We start from the raw sequence: 25615 nt of genomic DNA, 5'->3' as shown, positions 1-25615 counted from the left end.
GCTCTTAGTGTTCCTGCACTGCTGCTTATTGACAGATGATGCGGGAAGAGGGAGCTCACACTTGGAGAACATAAATGTGTGTTTGTAACATGCGCAGCTGGCTTCCTGTCCTAGTCTTGCAACTCTGAGCTCTTTTGGGAAGAACTCCGTACCGTGAACATCTGAATGTGGCACAGAACTGAAAAACAATTAGCTGTTAATACTCTCTGATTCGCCATCTTCCTATCAGATGTGTCACATTAACATATTAATCCTGCATTTGTCTCCAGGGTGATCTGATTATGATAAAAGACTTATTTGGATCCAATTATTCATTTTAACTTATTTTGCATAACTTTGCATTTTGATGAGGCTTTTTTATAAGTCATTCCGAGCACGGTTGATAATTTGTGGTTTTTTTTTCTCTTCTTTTCAAAGTTCATTAAACATGCGAATTAATGTTACATTATCGTGTCAGCTTGATTTTGGCTTTCAGTGAACCACAAGTGCTGTAATTTCATTGTGAGTGATGAACGGCGCATTGTTTCCACGCGTGTCCAGGGGCATCAGGGCTGACTGATTCCGAGGAACCAAAGATGTAAGCATTGTTAAGTGCACGCATGCATCTGCGCATCATGTGTGTCTGACAGAGAAATCACTTGGACCACCACTGAGTTCCAGCCACTTGATGCACATCCGTAGCACAAGAACCGCAAAAAGAAAAAAAAGAATAAAAACAATAGAAAATGCTCTTGTGACATTTTCAAATCTACAAGCAAGCACAAAAGAGCCGCCATTCCTTATGCCACGGATCCGTGGCATCACACTTGACATTTGGCAACCGACAGCTGATTAGCCTCCTCATCACCTTCTATTGTGACAACAGGTGTTTCCAGGGACAGCACCTCATCTACTTGGGACCCACCCACCTTAGCACTGTTTGCCCCACAGTACTTAAACCGCCCTGAAAACTAACATTTTGGCTTTTATTTGTGGTAAAAACTGATATTCCTATTCCTTTGAAACTCTGTCAGAAGCTAACAGAAACCTAGTCCACCCTCCAGCTGCTGGCTGTCATGCACCTGTATGTTGTTATGCAGAATTGAGTCTCTGTGGCCTCCGTTTATTATTTACAGATGATAAAGCTGTGGTTAACTACCTTACCGCTCAAGTAATCCATGGGGTATTGGAACTTTTGTTGCCTCACTGTTGCTGAGTTATTCATTTCTGCAGGCAGTCCCCTAAGCCTAATGGATGTAACTGGAGTAACAGACAGTATAGTGCTCATATGGTCACCTTGTAGCCAGAAGGACACAGGTTTGCATCCCAGCTCCAGTACCCTTGAACAAGACACTTACCCTGAAATGACACAGTAAAAATGATCTAGAGGATAATTTGTTTCAGAAAGGTGTCAAGTAAATTAATAATTCACTTTTTTTGTACAAAAAAAATCTTTAAACAGAGCAATGCAATAAGTTATAATTTAACATTGTAAGTGACATTGGACAATTGTCAGATAAATAGAGTTTGGAATTAGATGCAAATACAAGGATGTGATTAATTTTTGATACAGAGCTCAATTTAATTTTTACCAGTTGAAATTGTTCATCATTCTGGAGAAGAACATCAGCTAAAGGATCAAACAACAATTGTCCTCCATATAATGCACTTGGATTTCATAGAGGAAACCCCCAGAAGTCAGTTTTACAGCAACAGGTACACAGGGCTCCTCTGATGTAACTGACATGAAACCCAGCCTTTGGGAACTTTCTGGGCTGAAATCCAGTTACTTAAGCACTCCAGCACCTGCTGCTATGAGCAAGAAGATGTCCCCAAGATAGGGTAACAAGAGAACCTAATCTCTGGATGAGGTAATCCCACAGAGTAAGGAAGAGACAAACAAAGCCGCAGTTCTTCAACATGTATGGTAAGCCTCTTTTGCCCTGCCGGTGATCCCACAGGCTCAAACGCTGGTGGATGGTTTCCAGGTAACCTATGGCCTCTCTCTTCCTTTTTCCTAACAGTTTGTCCTTTTGCACAATTAATTCATCATACAGTAGTGCCCAGCAGGTAGCAATAAGCTGGTTATGTTCAGGAGATCATCACTTTCTCACTCTTGTCTTTAAAGCTGCAACCACCTGATCTTTTTAAATGGGTTAGTTTACATGGTTAGCATAAATCAATTGACCAATTAATGAATTAACCAGTCAAATGTCCCTCCTTAATGAAGCCAGCAATTGTACACTCTGGACAAGTGTTTTACAAAGGGATGTGTAGAAATACAATTCTTTAACAAGGGACAAGGAACAATGGTTCTCCGAGTGAGCGTAGAAAAGTCAAACGTGTCACTTCGCTCAAGTATGAAAAAACAGACAAGGCCCAGAGCCATGACATATAGAGATGTTTCATGCCCACCAATGAGCCATGACTACAAATCAATGGTTGTGCTCTGCCTGTCATGCATGTGTGTCACTGAAACATAGCCTCCTCCGGCAGGTCAATAAATTTTGTAACCCTGTGATTCCCATGAAGACGTAAGCCAGGGATTCTGGGGTCTTCCAATGGATTTTCTAATTTACGTGAGATTAAGGCCAATGATTTTGCACCATTTTTGGTGGCAGAGCCTTTCTATTTTAATGTGATAAATTCTGTATGTGGGAAGATGAAATAGCTTCAAGGTATCCCCCCTCCCTACTCTGACCCACACCATCTATTGATTCCTAGTGGGAGAAAGATGTGATTGTGGTGGACCACAGTTGATTGAGGCTTGTGAAGGCATTGATACCCATATTGCTAGGGTATCGGTTTTAATTGGGCTTTGATGCGTTCAGGTGCAGGGCTCTGGATTGCTGGAGGGGCATTCAACACGCACATGTATCAACGCTCACAGTGGCCTGCCACACGTGCAAGATTTACACAGGCCACATGATAGAAACATGCTTTCCTAATGCTTTATTGTTTAGCAATTTATCTGAAACCTCTTTCTCAGGTGACTTGCAATATGAGGTTTGTACATTAAGATACTTACACTAATATACCCATTTATAGGACAATTTTGACTACCATCTGAAACCATGTTAAGGAGAACAGTCAGAACAGCTATCAAACCACATTCCAACTCAGATACACAGCTACACCTGAACACACATCGGAAGCACTTTGAGCCTCCAGCATTACCACTGCACCATGTGATTATTTGCCTGTCACTTGCTAAATGTTTAATCAGGCATAATTAGCTATGCAAATTAGCCCTGGTCACCATTAAGATGTTATTTTTTCTAGCTGTAACCAGGATGTAGAAACTGTAAAATACCCTTTCATTAGATGTTAAAATATGTGCAGGCCTGAGTGAGAATTAATGGAGCTATGTTGTGCTGAAGTGTTACTGCCATTAGAACAGGGGTCATGTTTATGCTGTTGTGTGTGTTTATGTGACAGCGGATGCTGAGGGGGGCCATAGCTCTCGAGGAAAAGACGTGGGCTCAGACTCTGAAGGAGCGATCTAAATGGAAATTTGATTTGTTGCCGGATTCCTCATTTTTGAAGAGCTTTCTGTGGAAATAAGGCCTCTGATGATTAATTGCACGTGCAATAAGTGGCAGCTCCTTCCTGCAGACATGCCTACAGCGGAGGACCACTCAGCCAGCGCCTTGGCACAGTCACCAGGACTACATCTCAGGAGCCAGCACAAGCTAGCTTTACTACAAGATCACACTGTGGAGAAAACATGAGGGATCAGCCATTTCTCTCATCAAATGATTAGTTGGATTAGACTGTTTCATCAGCTGATTGGACAATGTTATCCATGAACAAATTGGTTGAAGGTTTTTAATCTGCCGATTGGTTGATTGGTTTTGTTTCTCCTTGGTTTGAATTGTGGGAAAAGGAGGGATCTGCAAGTTCTGTGATGGGCTGGCTTACCGGATTTCATCAGCTGATGTATCACTGCCTTTCACTAGGTGACTGGTGGATTGGCTTTTCTTTTTGATGCAAAGAATGGACAGAGTCCTACTCATCTTCTTGGTGAGTTCATTCTCACAACCCAGTTTCTCCTTGAGGTGTATTGTTGGTGGGATGTGGTGGCATGGCAGATTTGGCCTCTGTCTGCTATCTGGTGGGACTGGGGTTTGAGTCCTGCTTGGGGTGCTTTGTGATGGACTGATGTCCTGTCCTGGGTGTGTCCCCTCCCTCTCCAGCCTTGTGCCCTGTGTTGCCAGGTTAGGCTCTGGTTCACTGTGACCCTACTTGGGACAAGAAGAAGTTTCAGAAAGTGTGCGTGTGGCATTTGGAGGTAAAGGAACTGGAGTCCATTCACCTCAACTCTTAAATTAACATCAGCCTAATCTCTACAGGAAATACAATCAGAATTTCTCTCAATAAATTTCACTTCTACTGGAATCTGAGAGCCACCTCCAAACAAAAAAATGTTCCAGCTGATTATGTGGAAGAACAGTTCTCCCTGACTTTAGCAACTGTAGATCTAGAATGAATATTATTGAAGATGAACATTCACGTGAGATGCGATGTTACCAAAATCAGGGAAAATTGTGTTCTATCAGGTAGACAACACAAAGAGCTTAGAAGTATCAGAATTGTTCATTATTACATCTCTTGGGATCTCCCAGGGATCATCTGTGAATAACCATTTAGAAAGGTAATTTAGGTCAAAAGTTTACAGTTGTTTCTGGTATTTGCTTGCTATTTACAATGTACTAATACTGTATTCTTTTTCTACCTCACATTAACCATTAATAGCCTTGTGTCCCTCACTGGTCAGTGGGTCTGACATCTGTGCAGCACAGACACACACGCAGTCAGAAATTATAGGATTTTAGACAAAATAATTATTCTCAACAATATGAGCACTTCCATAAAGAAGATTAAGGCTACTTGGCAACCTGGATATTTATTATGTATTAAATAGATATGTTAAGAAAATGCAGCAAAATGTTACACACATACTTTCTGCCAATTGTAATCAAGCAGACTGTATATATTTAGAGAAGTATTAAGACACAGTGATGATTTGATAATAAATATTATTATGCAACAGTTCTGCAGATGAGTCTCCCAAATGTGTCTCATACCTGATGGTCAGGCAAAACAAAGCCATGTGGCAGAAAGTAAAATGGAGGCAATGAGATGTTATGCAATAACAAATACAATCTGTGTCCTGTTGGTGTTTGCATCTTCCAATATGTTTTTATCAACCTTTGGATCTTATGTCTCTGAATTTAATCCATTTAGCTCATGGAGATTGTGCAGCTAAGCCCTTGTTACTCCCATAGCATCATAATTTTTTTTTTTTTTTTTTTTTTTTTTTAATTACTGCTGACCAAGATAACTTACATTGATTTACATAGGAGTCATTTTTTACCATACCCATTTGGGATAAGTACATTGGTCGAAATACTACAGAAGGAGGTTGGGCTTGAACCCAAGTCCTTTTTACTGAAAGGCAACCTAGCTAACCAGTAGGCTACCTGTTGCCCCATAGCCTGCAGGCTAATGAACTTTTGACCAGTTTAGCTCTTTTACAGTTTTAAAGTACAGTTATGATTTCATACTGGAGGGATTTGTCTGTGGAGGTGCACATTCCACGTCCTGTTATCCTACGCATCGTTACTAATTAATGTGCCTCTGTGTTTTTCTGCAGAAACTCAGCTTGTACCTCAAGGGTACAACAGTAGGGTGCCTCTGGAGACTTGAACCAACAACTACACTACAAGTCTATGTCTTTAACTAAGGTTTCTGCTCTGTTATGTTTACTCACATTGTCATGTTTATGTAATGTCATGTAAAATATTTAAGCAGCATAACATAAGTTCTGAATATTGTGGAGCATTTCTGAGGATTTATTATGAATGGCTGTAGTAGACAGTGTAGCTGAGGCTGAATGTACCGGTGTATATGGCATATATCGCTAAGGCAAAGATTTAGCATTTCGCTCAGGTCACCTTGGACATCTCCCACAATCCTCAGTATACAACAGAATGAGGACCATGTGCATCATGTGAGTCATGTTACCTGTCTCCTCCCCAGCATCCATCCCTTTCACCCCTACCGTCCATGGGCTTTTACCACCCACTAATGGCTCAGGGATATATGCCAATCATTACTGTAGGATGAACACGTGTCTCTCTCGACGCCTTTCCATCAATCGGCCCTACAATCATTGCTCATAATTGCCAGCAAAACTGAGCTCTCCAAGCATCGTATTTATCTCTGAGCTGCCAGGGAGGGCTGGAGTGTGGACCTCTTCCTTCTGTGTGTATGCTTTCCAAACCTCATGGGCACGTTGTTCAGGATACGCTCAGGAACTGACCCCGGGGGAGAAGGTGAACTGGCTTCTTGAGTTCTGCTCCACTGTTTTCTAGCAGGGAAACTGGTTCTATAGAGGAGTCTGAGCTGACAGTTTCTTTGTATGATGCAGAGTCTTGCTGAAGGGCTATTCAGGGATGAGAGCTGCCCATCCTCAGTCACATTCTTGATCCCAATCTCCAGCATCTTCCCCATTGTGCTCTAGCTCTCCAGCCCAGTCTTTGTCTTAATCTCAGATCTTTTTTCCATCCCATCCTTCTTTCTTCTCAGTCCCATTTCAATTCCATTCTCCAGTCCATTCTCCATCAGATTTTTAATTCCAATTCTCCATTCCATTCTTCTTTTCCATTCTTGATCCTGTTGTCTGGCACATTCAACCCATTCTCCATCCTACTCCCAAGGCCATTCTCCAGCCCAAAAACCAGACTATTGCCCCCTCTGCCACTCACTTATTCATCTTGTCATCTTTAGTCCTGTGTCTTTCTGTTCTTTCAAGTCCAATAATGCAATTGTTTATAATACGTTAGTCATAATTTTATATTAATATGATTTAAAAAAAAAAAAAATGGTGAAGCAGCTGAAAGGGATTTTGTTCATCACACATATTATTGTTGTTGGTATAGTTTTATTAATATATTTCTCTGCGGACCACCTGCTACAGTCTGCTGTCTGTGTTGTTCAGCACAGTGAGATATACGTATAATCTGTTGTTGAGGCCAGGTACACATTTTCAGACCGTAATGTGCAGAAGGTCCAGCTGATGATTTCATGACTCTCATAAATGTCTGAGAAGATTTCCCCTACAGCCATGGTGTCTAGGGGAGACAATCTGAGTTATTTAAGTAGATTTTGTATACTTTCTCAAAACACCTTTGGCAACCAATGGCAGTTTCACCTACATCCAGAGCTATATATTCCAGTGATGCATATGAAAAGCAAAATCCACAAAGGTCTCTCAATCAGGTTTTAATGGATTTCACATGGAGCACATCTTTGTAGTACTAACAAATAATGCTTTATAAAACTAGCAGTACTCGGCATAATTTGATTTTGAAAATTCTATGCTCTTACAGCTTCAGATCTGCCAAATGGTGAATTTTTTTGGCTGTCTCATGTTTATGACCATGTCTCATTATTTAGTGATCAAGTAAATGTAATGTTATCATGCTGGAATGTTGTCATACAATTGAGTAATTTGTTGAAGAAAAAATAAATGTAAAAATTAAAATTTAAACATTTGACGGATATAATCGTTCGTGCCTTTTTGTCTGATAGCTTGTGCCCAGAACATATTTTTTCTTTAAGACCTAGCTTCCATTTCACCCTGGTAACTAGGCTGGGGTGCCCAGAGTAGGTCTCCAGATGGAAGGGTGATGATGATGGTCCTATTCCAAGTCCATTCATCTCCAATAAACACCAGGGGCCCCTGAGCTGAGACAACACCTCGTCTCTTGCACCCGGGTCCTTGCTCTGCACCACACAAGCTGTCATCGATCTGCTCTATTCTTAGATCCTGCACTGGCTCGCCGTCAAGTCTTGGGCTGCAGTTATCTCTCATTTATGGGACACTGGGGACACTTTCAGTATTATAGTCCTCACGTTGGAGCACTTAAAAAAGTTTGTGACTGGAGTCCTCCAGCTTTCTGAAGCATATCTGGACCAGCTTTTGGTGCTTTTAAAGAAACGGCTGCAGCAGTAAAACTCCAGAGTGCATCAGTCCTCTCACCTCCTGCAAAGAGTTGCCCGACAGGCAGATGTCCAGAGTGGTATGTGATAATCCACTAAGTGACTGATATGGAAGCCATTCATTTCCAGGTCCCTGTTGTCACTGTAACTTTAAGGGAGAAGCGCAGACGCATGACATGATGGATGGTATCTCCCAGTTTAGTTCTCCAACCCATGCTGCATCTTACCAAGGAAATAAAGACCCTACTGAGACACCCAGGCCTTGCATTGCTTTTACAGTGCTTTACCACCTTGGATATGAAAAGCCTGGACATTCTATGGTTACACAAACATAGATTTCACACTGTCCACACTGTTCTGCTACGTATGGACATTAGGAATTGAAGCAAGAGGAAGGTATAGGTGGTCCTCGACTTACTATCTTCTTAATGTTATATTATTTTAGAATCCCAGAATTTGTTCATAACGTCTAATGTCGGAATTCCATCTGCTGTATGGTAAAATCGGCTGACGCTATCTCTATTGTTTAGGTTTCAGTCAGTATTTGGGGGTCCAGCAGTTATTGCATTTTCATGGCAACACTTTTTGCTTGTGATTCCCTACAAGTTACTTTTATTTAGAATGTCCGGCAAGCATCCAGTCAGCAAGTGAGTGTTCTGGTAGTGCTGAGACAAAAAAAAAAAGGCAAAAAATAGAAATAAAACTGAAAATAATTGTTTATTATTATAATATCAGTATTACTTTAACATGATTGTAGGGAATGTGAAAGAGAACAGTCAAGTATTTTAAAATGTCCTGTTATGCAACATAGCATTCATCCATGTTAATTGTTTATCATTATGGTTGTTCTAATGAAATTTTCAACATACAACTAAGTTGAATTGTGACGATGTCAGAACGGAACCTTCTCATAAGTTGAGTACCAACTGTATTCCAATTTTAAAGCTAATGCTAGTGCAGCAGGATCCAGTTAACCTGTCACACCTTCCTAGGAACAGCACCTATCTGCTACATTGTAATATCACCACACTGCACACTGGAAGCATTGTGTGTCCTTGTGTAACCCTGTGCTCTGAGCTGTCCATGCTAACCTTAAGCACTGAATGTCTAAGTGGAATTGACTTGGTGAATTCATCCTTATTCACCTCCCCTTTTTGAAAGGCCACTAAAATATCACCTCAGTTACAGAGCTCTACTTTTCCTTCATTCATGTAGCTAACACTTTGTCCAAGGCAACTTAACATTTTAGGTGTGTACAGTAAGGAACTTAGAATGATTTATCGATTTATAGAGCAGGGTAATTTTTTTTTTCTGAATTAGTTCAGAGTACGCTCTTCGGTGGGCTCACCACCTGCCGGAGAAACCATAAGGGGCCGGTGCGTTGTGATTTGGGCGGTGGTCGGGGCCGAGTGCCCGGCCGACCCAAACCTCGGGCGCCAACTCTGGTTTTTGGGACTTGGAATGTCACCTCACTGGCGGGGAAGGAGCCTGAGCTGGTGCGGGAAGTTGAGAGATACCGTCTAGATATAGTCGGGCTCACTTCCACTCACAGCTTGGGTTCTGGAACCACTCTACTCGATCGAGGGTGGACTCTCCACTATTCTGGCGTTGCCCAAGGTGAGAGGCGGCGGGCTGGTGTGGGCTTATTAATAGCCCCCCAGTTCAGCCGCCATGTGTTGGAGTCTACCCCGGTGAATGAGAGGGTCATCTCCCTACGCCTTCGGGTCAGGGAACGGTCTCTCACTGTCGTTTGTGCTTATGCGCCTAGCGGCAGTGTAGAGTACCCGGCCTTTTTAGAGTCCCTGGGGGGCGTGCTGGAAAGCGCTCCCACTGGGGACTCTGTCGTTCTACTGGGGGACTTTAACGCCCACGTGGGCAGCGACAGTGATACCTGGAGGGGCGTGATTGGGAGGAACGGCCTCCCTGATCTGAACCCGAGCGGTGAGTTGTTATTGGATTTCTGTGCTAGTCGCGGTTTATCCATAACGAACACCATGTTCATGCATAAGGGTGTCCACCAGTGCACTTGGCACCAGGACACCCTAGGTCGGAGGTCGATGATCGACTTTGTAGTCGTTTCTTCTGACCTTCGGCCATATGTCTTGGACACTCGGGTGAAGAGAGGGGCTGAGCTGTCAACTGATCACCACCTGGTGGTGAGTTGGATTCGATGGCGGGGGAAAAAGCTGGACAGACCTGGCAGGCCCAAACGCATAGTGAGGGTCTGTTGGGAACGTTTGGCGGAGGCCCCTGTCAGAGAGGTCTTCAACTCCCACCTCCGACAGAGCTTCAACCAGGTCCCGAGGGAGGTAGGGGACATTGAGTCTGAATGGACTATGTTCCGCTCCTCCATTGTCGGTGCGGCTGTTCGGAGCTGCGGCCATAAGGTCTCCGGTGCCTGTCGCGGCGGTAATCCCCGAACACGGTGGTGGACACCGGAAGTAAGGGATGCCGTCAAGCTGAAGAAGGAGTTCTATCGGGCCTGGCTGGCTCATGGGACTCCTGAAGCAGCTGACGGGTACCGACGGGCCAAACGGAGCGCGGCTCTGGCAGTCGCCGCGGCAAAAACTCGGGCTTGGGAGGAGTTCGGTGAGGCCATGGAGGAAGACTTTCGGTCGGCCTCAAAGAGATTCTGGCAAACCGTCCGGCGACTCAGAGGGGGGAAGCGGTGTTCCACGAACACTGTTTACAGTGGAAGTGGTGCGCTGCTGACCTCAGCTGAGGATGTTCTCGGGCGGTGGAAGGAGTACTTTGAGGATCCCCTCAATCCCTCCGACACGCCTTCCGTAGAGGAAGCTGAGGCTGGGGACTCGGAGGGGGACTCGTCCATTACCCTGGCTGAAGTTGCTGAGGTAGTCAAAAAACTCCTCGGTGGCAAGGCTCCGGGGGTGGATGAGATCCGCCCCGAGTTTCTCAAGTCTCTGGATGTTGTGGGGCTGTCTTGGCTGACACGCCTCTGCAGCATCGCGTGGAGTTCGGGAACGGTGCCTCTGGACTGGCAGACCGGGGTGGTGGTCCCTCTTTTTAAGAAGGGGGACCGGAGATTGTGTTCCAACTACAGGGGGATCACACTCCTTAGCCTCCCTGGGAAAGTCTATGCCAGGGTACTGGAAAGGAGAATCCGACCGATAGTCGAACCTCGGATCCAGGAGGAGCAATGCGGTTTTCGCCCTGGCCGTGGAACACTGGACCAGCTCTATACCCTCACTAGGGTGCTGGAGGGTTCGTGGGAGTTTGCCCAACCAGTCCATATGTGTTTTGTGGACCTGGAGAAGGCATTCGACCGTGTCCCTCGTGGCATCCTGTGGGGGGTGCTTCGGGATTATGGGGTTCGGGGCTCGTTGCTACGGGCTGTTCGTTCCCTGTATGACCGGAGCAGGAGCTTGGTTCGCATTGCCGGCAGTAAGTCAGACCTGTTCCCGGTGCATGTTGGACTCCGCCAGGGCTGCCCTTTGTCACCGATTCTGTTCATTATTTTTATGGACAGAATTTCTAGGCGCAGTCAGGGAACGGAGGGTGTCTGTTTTGGTGGCCGCGAGATCTCGTCTCTGCTTTTTGCGGACGATGTGGTCCTGTTGGCTTCATCAAGTCAAGACTTGCAGCGTGCACTGGGGAGGTTTGCAGCCGAGTGCGAAGCGGCGGGGATGAGAATCAGCACCTCCAAATCCGAGGCCATGGTTCTCAGTCGGAAAAAGGTGGATTGCTCCCTCCGGGTTAGGGGGGAGTTGCTCCCTCAAGTGGAGGAGTTTAAGTACCTTGGGGTCTTGTTCACGAGTGAGGGAAAAATGGAGCGGCAGGTCGACAGACGGATCGGTGCGGCGTCTGCAGTAATGCGGTCATTGTACCGGTCTGTTGTGGTGAAGAGGGAGCTGAGTCGTAAGGCGAAGCTCTCAATTTACCGGTCGATCTACGTTCCTACCCTCACCTATGGTCATGAACTCTGGATCATGACCGAAAGAATGAGATCGCGGATACAAGCGGCAGAAATGAGTTTCCTCCGCAGAGTGGCTGGGCGCACCCTTAGGGATAGGGTGAGGAGCTCAGTCACCCGGGAGGAGCTCGGAGTAGAGCCGCTGCTCCTCCGCATCGAGAGGAGCCAGTTGAGGTGGCTCGGGCATCTGTTCCGGATGCCTCCTGGACGCCTCCCTGGGGAGGTGCTCCGGGCTTGTCCCACTGGGAGGAGGCCTCGGGGCAGACCCGGGACACGTTGGAGAGACTATGTCTCCCGGCTGGCCTGGGAACGCCTTGGGGTTCCCCCAGAGGAACTGGAGGAGGTGTGCGGGGAGAGGGAGGTCTGGAGTACTCTGCTCGGACTGCTGCCCCCGCGACCCGGCCCCGGATAAAAGCGGAGGAAGATGGATGGATGGATAGTTCAGAGTAAGTACCTTGATCAAGGGTACTACAGCAGGAGATGGGATTCATACCTGTGTCCAAGTCCAGGATTCAAGGAATTGACCTGAGGACCTTTTACTGCAAGTTTAGAGTTCTGACCACTAGGATACTTGCTGTACTTATTTACACATTTTTAGCCTATATGACAAAAGAGTACAGAAATAACTGAGGTTGAATTATTATCAAATTAATAAGGAAGCATATGGTGTTTAGTGTTGGCGTGTATTTATGCTTTGGATTAACTGCTCTGTTGACGGACTCAAGGATGAGCTTTCAAGAGAAGAATACTCATTCTAAATCCTGGTGCTGGCACACAACAGCAGTTACTGTCATCCTTCGAGCCAAGTTGTTAGTGGAGTTGTCTGCTGAGTTGTGCACCGAATAAATCATACAACTCAAGTCGCGTCAGACTGAGCTTGTTCAATGCACACTTTTTTCAGTCTGAAGAAAATGAAAGACCTTGATTTAAATCCCTGATCCCCCATGTAAATGTGGTATATTATTGTAAAGCTGGTGGTGGTAATAATAATAATAATAATAATAATAATAATAATAATAATTAATGAGAAGAAGGAGAAGAGGAGAAGAAGAATAATAATACTGGTGTAGCTTGGAAACCTTTAGGGAGCTGCTCTTGGTCCTGAATTCAACCCAGCAGAAAAAAATTATGGACGCTGTTCTTGGTACTGAACTTTATGCATTTATATTCCAGGATGTGGAGACTTTTTTTTCTGGCAGAGCATTCAGTAATTTAAGACTGAAACATCTCTATATTAAAATATTTGAAACTCTGCCAGTTTTTTGGTCTTGCTATTTTTTTAATTTGTGCCTCATTAAAATGAACAGTAATGTCAGTTAATATACATAATTAATTTTTGTGTTTGTTAATTAATTCTTTAGGGGCTAACAGCTATTAAATAATTAAAAGATACACCTGTAATGTTTAACTGTTAATCCATTCAGCAGTAAGATCAGTGCTTTGCATCATCCCAATCCATGTAAATGAACTGGATGCAATAAACATCTGAGTATGGAGTGGGTCCTCAGAAACAATCCACATGGACCATGGGGTGGGTCTGCTTATTTTCCATGGCAGCCACGTTAGTAATGTGTCTGAGTGCCTCCAGCCATCACATAATGACATCTATGGAAAATATTGCTGGAAAGAATCAATCATGTACATGGAAAACCTAAGTTTAAGCCTTGTTTCCAAATACACAGAGCAAATTGTGGAGGGGAGACACATAGGACACACATCTCCCTCCATTGGATTCTTGTAGCTACCTGTAACCAGTTCAACACTCTAAATCTGTACCCCAATACCTACAGGACCTGACCACTTCTCCTCCACTTCTGGCTGCTGGGTGGTTCCACACCCAAGAGGTCCATCATCAAATGCCTGAGGGTTGTCAGTTTTGGCTCCTATGTGGAAAAATAAACTTTTTCTGCTGCTCAGAGCTGCTGAATCCCTCCCATATTGAAGAAGGATCTCAAACCCATCTCTTTAAGAACCACTTCTCTCGTACAACTACATAAATGAGTCTAACACCATCTGTTCCATATTTGCTATTTGGATGTCACTTCTATAGGCAGCTACCTGAGGGATGTATACCCGCAACATGGTGGTATCAGACAGACAAGCTGTGTTGTGGATAATCCAGTTGTTGATGCACTTTTGTTTTCTCTTGTTGTATGTCACTTTGGAGAAAAGCATCTGATAAAAACACACACACACACACACACACACACACACACACACACACATTTTCAGAACCGCTTGTCCCAGAGGGGGTCACGGGGAACCGGAGCCTACCCGGCAACACGGGGCACAAGGCCAGAGAGGGAAGGGGACACACCCAGGACGGGACGCCAGTCCGCCGCAAGGCACCCCAAGCGGGATTCGAACCCCAGACCTACTAGAGAGCAGGACTGTGGTCCAACCCACTGCGCCACCGCACCCCCTCACCATCTGATAAACAAATAGATGGAATTATCACACTCAGATATCATGTGCAGGTTGAGGTGAATGTAATGCCAAAAAGCCAAAGCATGATGTGAAGATCACAACGGTGTTGTCCGTCACTAAGTAGCCATGAGTGTGACACTGTGGGTTATCCTTGCAGCATCTGCCCTGGTTTCTAACAGCTGCCATAGTGGAGTGACTTTTTCTAATTGAAGCCCAGTGCTGAATCATTTAAGATGTTCTGTAAGATGTTCCAGTAGCCACAATATTTTAATGATTTAGAAGACTTTTGATGCTTTTAAATCTGACATGTATAAATACTGAAACCCTCTCTCCTCTTGCAGCAAGGCCCACATGTACCCATTTCCCACAATGCATTCTGCTTCCTCATCATTGATTTTTGCCAGCAGTCATTTGAACCAACATTTTCATTAGGCTGTTACTGTCCCTGCGCACCAGGGGAGTCTTTTCCATTGTCTTGTGATTAGTGGTGCTGGTGGTGTAATATTGCAGCATCCTGAGGATTTCCTGCCGCAAGTAAAAAAAGGCAAACCCAAGTAATGCACTATTTCACACTCACAGCAGAAAACCATGCGGACATGTATTGATTGACGCACTAATCTTCAACTCTTTCAGGTTTTCATGCATGGATCCCACAGTCCATCGGCCAGAGTGCCGCTGCTATCCTTGCTCACCCCACTGCTCCTCCAACGCACTCAGCCATGCAACTATTAAAAGGTTCGTTAAACCAAAGGGCAGCCTGCCTTATGCTGGGATGGAAGGTCCTCAGTCAGTCAAGCATTTATTCATGGTTCACATGACCCATCATGTTCTTCTCTACAGCATGAGAGAGGCCAACAGAGGGAAGAGGGCTGGACTGGACTGGGATAGGATTTGATCATCTATGCCCATAACTCCAGACCTAGCTACACATGCTTGATCTGACATCCACTTGTGTGTTAAAGGGCTGTGTCCATTGTCACTGTTATTTTGTCCGTCCATTGCTACTCATCCTCTTCTTCTTTCTTCTACATCTTTTCCATCATCACTGCTTCATCTTACCTTCTCATGATGTGTCTAAAGATGACAACCTCACTGCCATTATCTGTGTTTCAAATGAGAGTTCTGGCCTGATTTAATCCAATATTTATTTGTCTGTTTTCCTGCCTCTGCATAGTGTCCTTAAGTCTTCTCAAGCACCACAGATCAAAGGAGCCCATGCTTCTCCTGTCCTGTTTCTTCAGCATCCAGCTTTCACATACATATAGAGTTATAGAAAATACCACTGACTCAACAATATTCATCTTTGTCTTATTTGCATTCTGGCACTTCCAAGGTCATTATCCATATCTTTCTTTGCAGCTCTCCCAATTGTTGCTCTTCTATGTATATTCTGATTGTTGGATCCTATATTGTTGGTCATTGATTCCAAGAGACTAAAGTTATCTACTTCGATGTCTTCACCATCAACACAAAAGTTTATAGTTGTGGATCAGTAATGACTTTAGCATTAGTTTTCTTCACACATTTAAGAGTCAAGTGGTCTCATCAGAAGATGAGCATTTTTTTTTTTTTGATGGGGGTGCGGTGGCGCAGTGGGTTGGATCGGGTCCTGCTCTCCAGTGGGTCTGGGGTTCGAGTCCCGCTTGGGGTGCCTTGCGATGGACTGGCGTCCCGTCCTGGGTGTGTCCCCTCCCCCTCCGGCCTTACGCCCTGTGTTGCCGGGTAGGCTCCGGTTCCCCGCGACCCTGTATGGGACAAGCGGTTCAGAAAATGTGTGTGTATGGGTGCGGTGGTGCAGTGGGCTGGACTGGGTCCTGCTCTCCGGTGGATCTGGGGTTCAAGTCCTGCTTGGGGTGCCTTGTGACAGACTGGCGTCCTGTCCTGGGTATGTCCCCTCCCCCTCCAGCCTTATGCCCTGTGTTGCTGGGTTGGGCTCCGGCTCCCCATGACCCCAAATGGGACAAGCAGTTCAGAGTGTGTGTTTGTGCATGTTTTGACCTCCAGTTCAATGATCACTGCAGCCTTGCCACAGTGTCTGTCCGCTGTGGTCCTGCCCATAGTGACATCCTCACTGAGCCAGGACAACTAGATCCATTATATGTAAATCATTTACATATAGTTTTATTATATCCAGACCCCATCAGATTAAAACCACACATGCATCCTTGCATTGTTTTCCTAATGGTGGCTGCATTTTAACTAATTAAATGGTCATAACTGTAAAAAATGTCCATTTCGTCATCAATGCTCAATGAAAAAGTCAAAAACACTCTTTTTTTGTGTGTATTTCCTAAAACCTCTAATGTGAGAGTCTCAGCAGAATGAATTGATAACAGAGGCCGTAATCGCCTCCTTCACTGCAATACAAAGAAAATAAGTATTCCATATATTTCAGCTTAAACCTTAGATGGAGAGAAGATTTACAGCTTATAAGGAGTGAAGAAGGGCAACTTGCAGTTGCAACATGTTGCAGAACTACGCAAAACAAGGGATCAGACAGAAGCCCTTAAACTCAGGGCCTAAAGCTTGTAAAATATTCATGATGAACCAAGCACTGAGCTCTTAACAAAATAACTCTGCAGTCGATTGACATCACTCTCGGGTGTTTCACCTTCCTCATTTCCACTCTCATCTTCACAGGGGGTAACTCAGCAGTGCCCCCTGGGGATCTTGCTGGGCTGGATTGCAGAGAAGGTTTTTTTTTTTCCCCAGGTGTCCAGAGACTCCCGGGTGAAGTCTTGGCTGGACAACCATCAAAGACAACTCTCCACGTCCACAGTAGGCCAAGCCTGAGCCACTAGTGTTCCCCAGCAAAAATAGAAATGGTGCAAAGCAGACAAATATGTCAAAGTGAAGCCCAGAAGGTGAAACATCAGATGTCTCAGCCAGGTCAATTTGTCAACGCCGCTGATGGTGACACTGAGTTGAACACAGAGCAATGGATCTGCAGAACCTGTCCTGGTGCACAGATGCAGCATTTTCCTTCTCTTTTTGGTACAAAGGGACAAAAAGTCAGAATGACTCCAGACAGACCCACTCAGATTAATTCAGACTCCTCAGAAACCATCTAGATCTGTCAAGATCCAGTCAGATTTCTCTAAATCAATCCAGATCCACTCAGATTCAGATTCAGAGTCACATTTTGACTATTGACCGTTTAGATAGAACCAGTATTAGAGTTTGTTATTTATATTTCCTAAAATGGTGCTTTTTCTCCTGCACCTCTTCAGACTTGAATTCTTAATGTCCTTGTACTGAAAGAGGCTAGTTAATTCTAAGTGAAAACACACCATCCTCAGGGGTACACGTGGGTCCGGACGATATCGGACAAGCCGTAATTTAGATTGTTTGGAACTAAAGGGGTTTCACACATGAAGTGGTTTTAATGGAAGGAGAACAGCACCGACAAGCTGTTGCATTCCTCCTGGAATTCCTCCACCCTTGTAAGCAATACTTTAGACTAATTAAATAGCAGTTGTTTCGCCGCTCTGATTTGATCCCAAAACAAAGGAATACCTCGTACCGCAGACTCCCTGCCAAGCAATGAATTAACTCAGCCGCTCGGCGGCTGCAGCAATTTTAAACAAAAGGCGACTAGTAATTTAAATGCCTTTCCAAAATGAGTTTCCTTTGCTCAGATTTAATTGGCGAAGGTATTTAAAGCTGTTTCACTGCACATTGTTTCCATGAAAGAAAGACAATCCAATTTCAGCTGATGGATTGGGAAATTTGTTTGTTAAACAGGCAATGTTTCCCTCTGCGGCACACATTGCCATTACAGCAACTCTTGGCTATGTGACATTGCATCGCATTTAAGGGGTAATAAACATGAGCTGAATGTATACACTCTCACCCAAGGGGTTTTTGAAAACTTGGTTCCTGTTATTATTATTATTATTATTATTATTATTATTATTATAAAAATACTTTAAGATTAGGATAATGCAATTCATGTTTCATAGGACTGTGGCCACCCCAAAGATTTATTCATCCATTTTCATGTTAAAGTGGAGTTTTTGTTTTCCTCTCCTCAATTGCTGGCCAGTCATTTTATCATCAGAATATCAGTACACCGTTGATGACTGTATTAATTATATGTATTGCTTACGGAATTACTATTATTATTCAAAAAGGTTCTGAAACTGACCCATCTGCCACTCATGCACTTTGGATTCCCCAAGGACACAGGAAGCAGGATAAGCAGGAGGCTTCAGATTGCAAAACCACATCCTTAATCTCTGTGCCTCCCGCTAACCGTTACTATATGGAATGGCAACTCTATTTAAGCATGTGATCATTTTCATATTGGCAGAGCGTCATCCTCAGATATCATTTATACTACCAACCTGGCCAAGAGCACAGAGCCCACTGCCAAGAGGATGAGAGGCCTTATTTACACTGCTGAGTTAATTTTGACTTTGTACTAAAAATTATAGTACAATCATATCCTATATCAAAATATTTCCCCGGTCTCACATCCTTACACAGTGTGGGTATACCATACAGCATGGACCAGAATGTGTAGATGGGCCAAGTTTTGCGAATGGTGAAGTATGTTCCCTTGTCACTATCAAGCTTTATAAATGTCAGCGCTGGCTTACATTCATTATGTAATGACATATCTGTAAAATCTGCATTAAAATCTGGCCATATGCATGCTTAATAAATGAGGCTTCAGGTTGCATTTCTGTTTCATCCATTAAGAATTTCTCCTTCCTACTTCTGTTTTTCTATGTATCTGTTTAAATGTCTCTCTTTAATGTATTTTTTTCAAGAATAAAGGTGACGCTTCTTAAATTATGTTTGTCATACCCTTTTTCTCCAAAGTTGTCATGACCCCAGGGTGCCATAGCCTGGAAAACCACAGGGGATGCAGCGCTGACCGCACGTAAGCTCATTATGCACACCTGTGCCTCATTTAAAAACATGAACTCCTCCATGGCAGACGGTCTCAAGTCATGTTGTGCATCTTCTACTTCTTTTGTCTGCCTGTCTCTCTAATATTGTCAACTTATCGCTTCACTTGCATTTTTAATACTCCATGTGAAAGCATGATAAAAGTGACTTACAGTGTGAGATTTGTACACTAAGCTATTTACAGTGATTTACCCATTAATACAACAGGGTTACATTTATTGTATCTATTCAAAGTATCTTCATCATCAACAGTTCTAGAGGAGGAGTTGGGTTTTGAACCCAGGTCCTTTGAATACAAGGTAACAGCTCTAATGTGGGGGCAGTGGAATAAATCAATGAAAATAATGCAAATGAGTTGACACTTCAGTGAACAAGTGGACATGGTTTGGACAGTCCAGAAGGAACCATGATTACCGAGATTATAACAGAAGAAACTACCAAACAAGGAGCGATTGAGGTTCAAAACATAATGCAGCACCAGCCAAACTATAATTGAGAAGAAGACTCTATGGTGGCTCTGGTCTCGCATGGCTCGGCTTTAGGGAGGTGCGTCAATTATAAATCTGGTCCTTGTAAACACAAAGAAAAGTTTCATAAACTGAAGTAGTGTTTTTAAATGAAACCATTTGTAACCGCCAGTTCTCATTAACCAAATGCCTGTATCTTTGAATAACTGCATCTTGCTCAGCAAGTGATACTTTTTTCCAGTCCTGTTATGGTCTGGGGTCAGAGCTCATGGACGGACAGCAGGAGAGTCACAGCTGTCATTGCACTCCATAATGCACAGCCAACAGGGTGAGCAGTAGCGTTCAACATCAGCCTGCTGCTCTGGCCTGGCACTGTGCTCCAATGCACGTCTGGGTGGGCATTGGCCAGTGATGGGGACCGCCAGCGTGAGAAAGAAACGATTCCATCTCTGCACATTTTGTTATGTTTTACGATTCGGGAAACAAGGCCTTGCCAACTGGGCATCGATTATGCAAATTTGTTTATGTTTCAGCTGTATAAAGGCTGACATTTTTATGAGGAGCACAAGCTCAGCAAACCTCCAAAATGCAGGACTCAGTCATCCAAGAGGGCACTGCAGCACGGAAGCACAATGCGCCCATCAAAACATTCTTTTTTTTCCTTTTAATAAATTATTCACAGCATTCTATTATGAAATGGCACATTTGATCGTATTTTCTTTATTAAGGTACATAATGTTTCAGGATTGGAGTCATAAATATTTCAGATATGGCAGACAACTGAATCTCAGGCCCATCAATGCCTGATTTTCATCCAACAAAACAGAAAAAAAACACCATTTTAGGTTTTTTCTGCAATATTAGTGCCATCCAGATGGTAAAAAAGTTTTCAGAAAAATAACAAAATATTCATATCCAACCAGTTTTTTTCTTTTTTTTATGGTGTAAATATTTACTGCAGCACATAAGGCCATAACATGGTAATTTGTTTCTCCAGAGTGTCTCCAATGTCCAGATGTGAGGAGGTGGACAGTGAACACGGCTCCTACCCACACACCGCTTGCTCACCGTCGCAATGACCTGGACACACTAGAATGATCCAACAGCAGGTGTTCCCACTTCTACCTCAAAGAAATGTGCTTGTGTGTGTGTGTGTATGTGTGTGTGTATGTGTGTTTATTACCTAGAGTACATTCAAATGAATACTTATTTATAATTGATAGCAATGTCTTAACACCACCCGTGGGTCACAGCCTCTGTCCACTGGTGTCTCTCACCTGTTACCTGTGGATCACTATGAAAAAGGAAAAAAATCCAGCTAGAAAGTGATATTACATGTTTTACACACATCATGTGATGCACCCGTTTATATCATCAGTGACGTATGCAGATACAATACTTTCCGTTAAATCAGCTGATAGGAGTGAAACTGTAAAACTCTTAATTCTTCACTGAATGAGAAAGTGGTGGCAAAAAAGACAGACCGTAAAAGGGACTCCCAGACCCCCCCAACCCCCTTAAGTGGTCTTGCTTAAGCCTCAAGGTCTTTGCCAAGTCCTAGACTCTAGATGCCAACCCACCTCCCGCAGGGAGCCTCAGGCAACACCCCCAGAAGGATGGGACAGTTTGCTCGTGGCTGCTTGAGAGTGCTGGACACACACTTGATGAGCAGGGTGAACATGCTGGAGGGTGGCAGCTGGTTAAGGGCTTTGGGGGATTGATCTTACATTTATATCTATTCATTTAGTAGACGCACATGAATAAAAGTGTATGAGCATGTACTGGTCACTTCCAGACTGACTACCAACACGCTACATAAAGTCGGTGGACAGAATCAGCGAGGATTGGTTACCCAGGACTATTCAAAGCTAACGCAAACACAAACTCGACACACACGACTGGTGCTGTATTAACAAAAGATTGCGTGACTCAACAACAAAGGCAAGCCAACGATTGTTGAAATGTTGATTCTCTTTAACTGAATTCCAAAATATCTGAAACTGCCATAACAACATTGATTATCTATTTCTTACAGTTTAAAACTTTTTCATCTGTGAGGTATATGCAAAACCTTTTAATTTATTTTTCGTAAAGTAAAATTAGGGGTACAAGATATACACAAGGGCGAGTTATATTTGAGTAAATACGGTACTTTAGTATTACGGTGGATTGTGACTTACCACAAGGTGCCTCCAGGAAGTCCCTTAGCTCATCTGGTATTGTGATCCTTGTATTCGTGATGCCAAGAACTGTTGAGTAACAACTCATCAAACTCTTTTGCAGATTAAATGTTTTACTTAAATATTCAATTCAGCCAAGCAGCATTATTGCTTGCAACTGGGAAATTCAAATAACTTCAAAAATGGGTAAATGCCTAAAGCTTGTATACCATAGAAGAAGCAGGATGTTCCTGTGTACAGATACCACCATCCAATAATATTACAATACTGTCATCACAAGCCAATAACAAACTGGGCAGCAGAAGACAATCACCGAATCTGGCTCAGTTTTGCAGTGTTCTGCACAAGTAGTTGAAGTATGCAATTTCAGAACTTTAACAAAATAAAACAGAACAATACATTGGTGTTCACAGGACAGAAAGGAACAGCATGACCAGATGAATCAATATCATGCCTTCAGACATTTTGACCAAAAAACATCCCAGAGTGTACAAACAACTGTGTTTTGACATGAGTAGAACAGTTTCAGCTGGGAAATTAAAATAAGTACAATTTACTATATAGCACAGAGTACTAAAAAAGGTGCAATGGCAGGTTGAGTAAAGGCGCACACATAATGTGATGAGGAACTCCATGGATCACCACCTCCATTTGCTGTATTTTAAAGTCTCCATTGTTCAGCCTTACTTGCCAAATGACCGATGGTGGCTGAGCAGTAGTAGACAGAGTGCTGTTGGTGAAGAGAGGCCAGCGACACTGGCTGCCCACTGCTTGTTGACTGACTGCAGAGAGACCATTCTATATGTCCATTATTTTTATTACTAACCATTATTTAACTCATGCCTTTTCTCATGGTGACTTATGGTAATTTAGAGAATTTGTACAGCTGCGTAAAAAGCAATAATTTTACTCTGTTTGACTTTAATGTTACTCTGGGTAATTTTACTCTATCAATTCAGGGTAAGTACCTTGCTCAAGGGTTCCACAGCTAGAAGAGGGATTCAAAGGCAGAACAATCAACTCCAGGTTGGCAGCTTTAACCACTGGACCTCCTGCTGCTTCATTCATGCTTGAAACAGAAAGGAAGCAATATTGACTCAGCCAGTTTATCTAATTTGACACTAAAATCAAGTTTCATTAGATCACGTTTACATGGATAAATATTTACTAACACTGTTGCCAATGTAAAAGGCACCACTACAATTTTAAACCCTTAAATAATAATAATACCTGTGAAAACAATTGTTTCGTGGCTGTTCCAGACATGTGTGGGAACCTGCTACTGTTTTGGACTCATGTTTGGGTGTCTCATGTGCACTGGGGGTGGATGTGTCTTCTTTGTGGATTGGGGGCAGGTAAAAGCTAGATCATTTGTTTAGGAGGGCACAGCATCCCTTCTTACATTTCATATTAAAGACTGAAAAAATAATGACATTCATTTATGTGGTTTTTTGCAATACTATTGAGGTCTTCAATATGTAAATTGTGCCTCTTTGTAAAGTTCCAGTATAAGCGATTTATTGACTGATATCACCCACACACGTGTTCTACATACACTACAGTGGGGGTAGTGTCCACCTCTGACTAGCAAGCCTCCTTCAATCCATTAATGGTGATGGGCTCCTTATTGTGGCATAGAATATTAAAGATACATAGCTACCCCTGCAACATGCAGACATCAAGGTTCTGATTAATGAATTGTTCTGTTTATTGTTTCAACAGTTAGTCCATCGATCAACATCAGAGACTTACTGTCAAAGACAAAACCCTGGTTGGGCAGGGACTGAGCAGGGACAAGACCCACTCACAATGGAGCTTTCCTCTCAACTTCAACTGCTCATCCATTTCAAATGCTGCCATATAGTATTTGTGGATCACTTTATTTCAACGTGTTCTACATTTTTCTACAAACGATGAGGACTTGAAGTTAATTAATACAGCTGTGCATAAAATATGACTTATTTCTACTGCAGCTGATGAGACAATTTTCCGAAGTAATTCACACAGATGATGTTCTTGAATGCCTTGACCATTTTGTATTTTTGCATGTGCCACGCCCACACCTCTGAGCCGACACGGAACACCTGGGACGCAACGCAGACTGGGGCATAAAAGGCTGCGTCAGACCAGCAACTGATGCGGAACCTTGTTCAGCCTTCTCGTTTACGGCCTTCTAGCCAATTCCTGTTCCCGAACGCTTTTCCCGTCCCTTGTTACCACGATCCTGTGCCTCTTTATGGTCATCGACCTCTTGCCTGTGTACCGACCTCGCCTTTTGGATTCTCCCTGTTACAACGTTCACACCTCGAAGACCATTCGCCAGTTCTCTCTGACCTCCTCTCTTGGATTTCCCCGAAAACACCACCTATACCGCTCCGCACTTGGACTCGGGTCCGCCGCTTCCTTCTAGACCCAGACATGACAGAAGGTTCCGCCTGGTATACGGACCCAGCGGAGCTGAACCATCTACAGGCGGAGTTGGGCTCTCGTGAAGCACGCTTGACAGGTATAGAACAGACGCTCAACAACCTCATCACCTCCTACAACCAAGTGGTAAGCGTGCTGAAAACGTCACGGGCGCTCACACCGCACATTGAGAAACGCGCAGCCGGTCCTGCAGCACCTGACTCGTCGAACACAACATCGTCTCTATCACGTGGTTTCCACTTGTCTCCCTCGACCCGCTTTGACGGGACCGCAGCGCAATGTGCAGGCTTCTTGTTTCAATGTGAACTCGTTTTTTCCAGTATGCCCCTTGCTTTGTTTACAGAGTCGGATCACCTACATACTCTCCCTGCTCACGGGCAGAGCGCTTGATTGGGTGACAGCACTCTGGACAAATGACTCACCCACCACATATGCGCAGTTCAAGAGCTGGTTCCTCGCCATTTTCGGACTGGTTCACCCAGAATAACATCTGAGTGAAAAACTTATGGATCTACAACAAGGTAACCTACCTGTGGCAGATTACGCCATAGAATTCCGTACCCTTGCGGAGCGCAGTGGTTGGGGAGAGAAACCTTTGTTGGCTGGTTTTCGCCGTGGTCTAAACCCACACATCCACAGAGAAATGGTGTTCCAAGGAGAAAGATGGACCCTAGATTGGTTCATAGAAACTGCTGTTGCCTTAGATCACCAGATCAGAACCCAGTCTCAGAACCTGCCCCAGAAAGATGCTGTCCCGCTCAGGAGGAAGCAGAGCCAATACGGTTGGGGCTTGGGCGCCTGTCCTCCACAGAACGGCAGCGAAGACTACAAAAGCACCTATGTCTCTACTGCGGTGACCCCGGTCACTTCAGTCTCCAGTGCCCTGTCTGCTCTGAGGCCAAGGTGAGTGGCACCCTATGTTGTAACCGCCTCATTGTACCCGTTATGTTGTCAGGGGGCACAGGATAGGTAAAGACTCAAGCTATGGTAGATTCAGGAGCAGCAGGGTGCTTCATGGACACTGGTTTTGTTCGGACTCATAGTATCCTGTCCAAACCCATTGGGAGGTATCTCAAAGTGAAAGCTCTGGATGGCCAGCCCCTAGGGAAAGGTTTTGTGGACCACTAGACGGCATCTATAACTGTGAGTATGGGTGTATGTCACCAAGAGATGTTGAGTTTCTATTTGATTACTTCTCCGGAGTTTCCCCTGATTCTAGGGTTCCCTTGGCTCTCCCAGCATGACCCGGTTTTTCAGTGGAGTAGTAGGGAGTTGGTGGC

At 44.1% G+C, this 25615-nt stretch overlaps 1 long non-coding RNA gene across 1 annotated transcript; it reads left to right on the top strand.

Annotated features, from left to right (window-relative positions):
• Positions 1–24175: 24175 nt before the first annotated feature.
• LOC108937924 (uncharacterized) lies at positions 24176–25165 on the top strand. Its single transcript, XR_001966377.2, has 3 exons — positions 24176–24414; positions 24679–24856; positions 25040–25165. It is a non-coding gene; the product is annotated as an uncharacterized LOC108937924 (long non-coding RNA).
• Positions 25166–25615: the final 450 nt, after the last annotated feature.

The sequence above is a fragment of the Scleropages formosus genome, chromosome 1, assembly GCF_900964775.1.
Source record: "Scleropages formosus chromosome 1, fSclFor1.1, whole genome shotgun sequence".
Classification (NCBI taxonomy): domain Eukaryota; kingdom Metazoa; phylum Chordata; class Actinopteri; order Osteoglossiformes; family Osteoglossidae; genus Scleropages; species Scleropages formosus.
The sequence above is the reverse complement of the archived record's forward strand: the minus strand, read 5'-3'. Positions and strand labels throughout refer to the sequence as shown.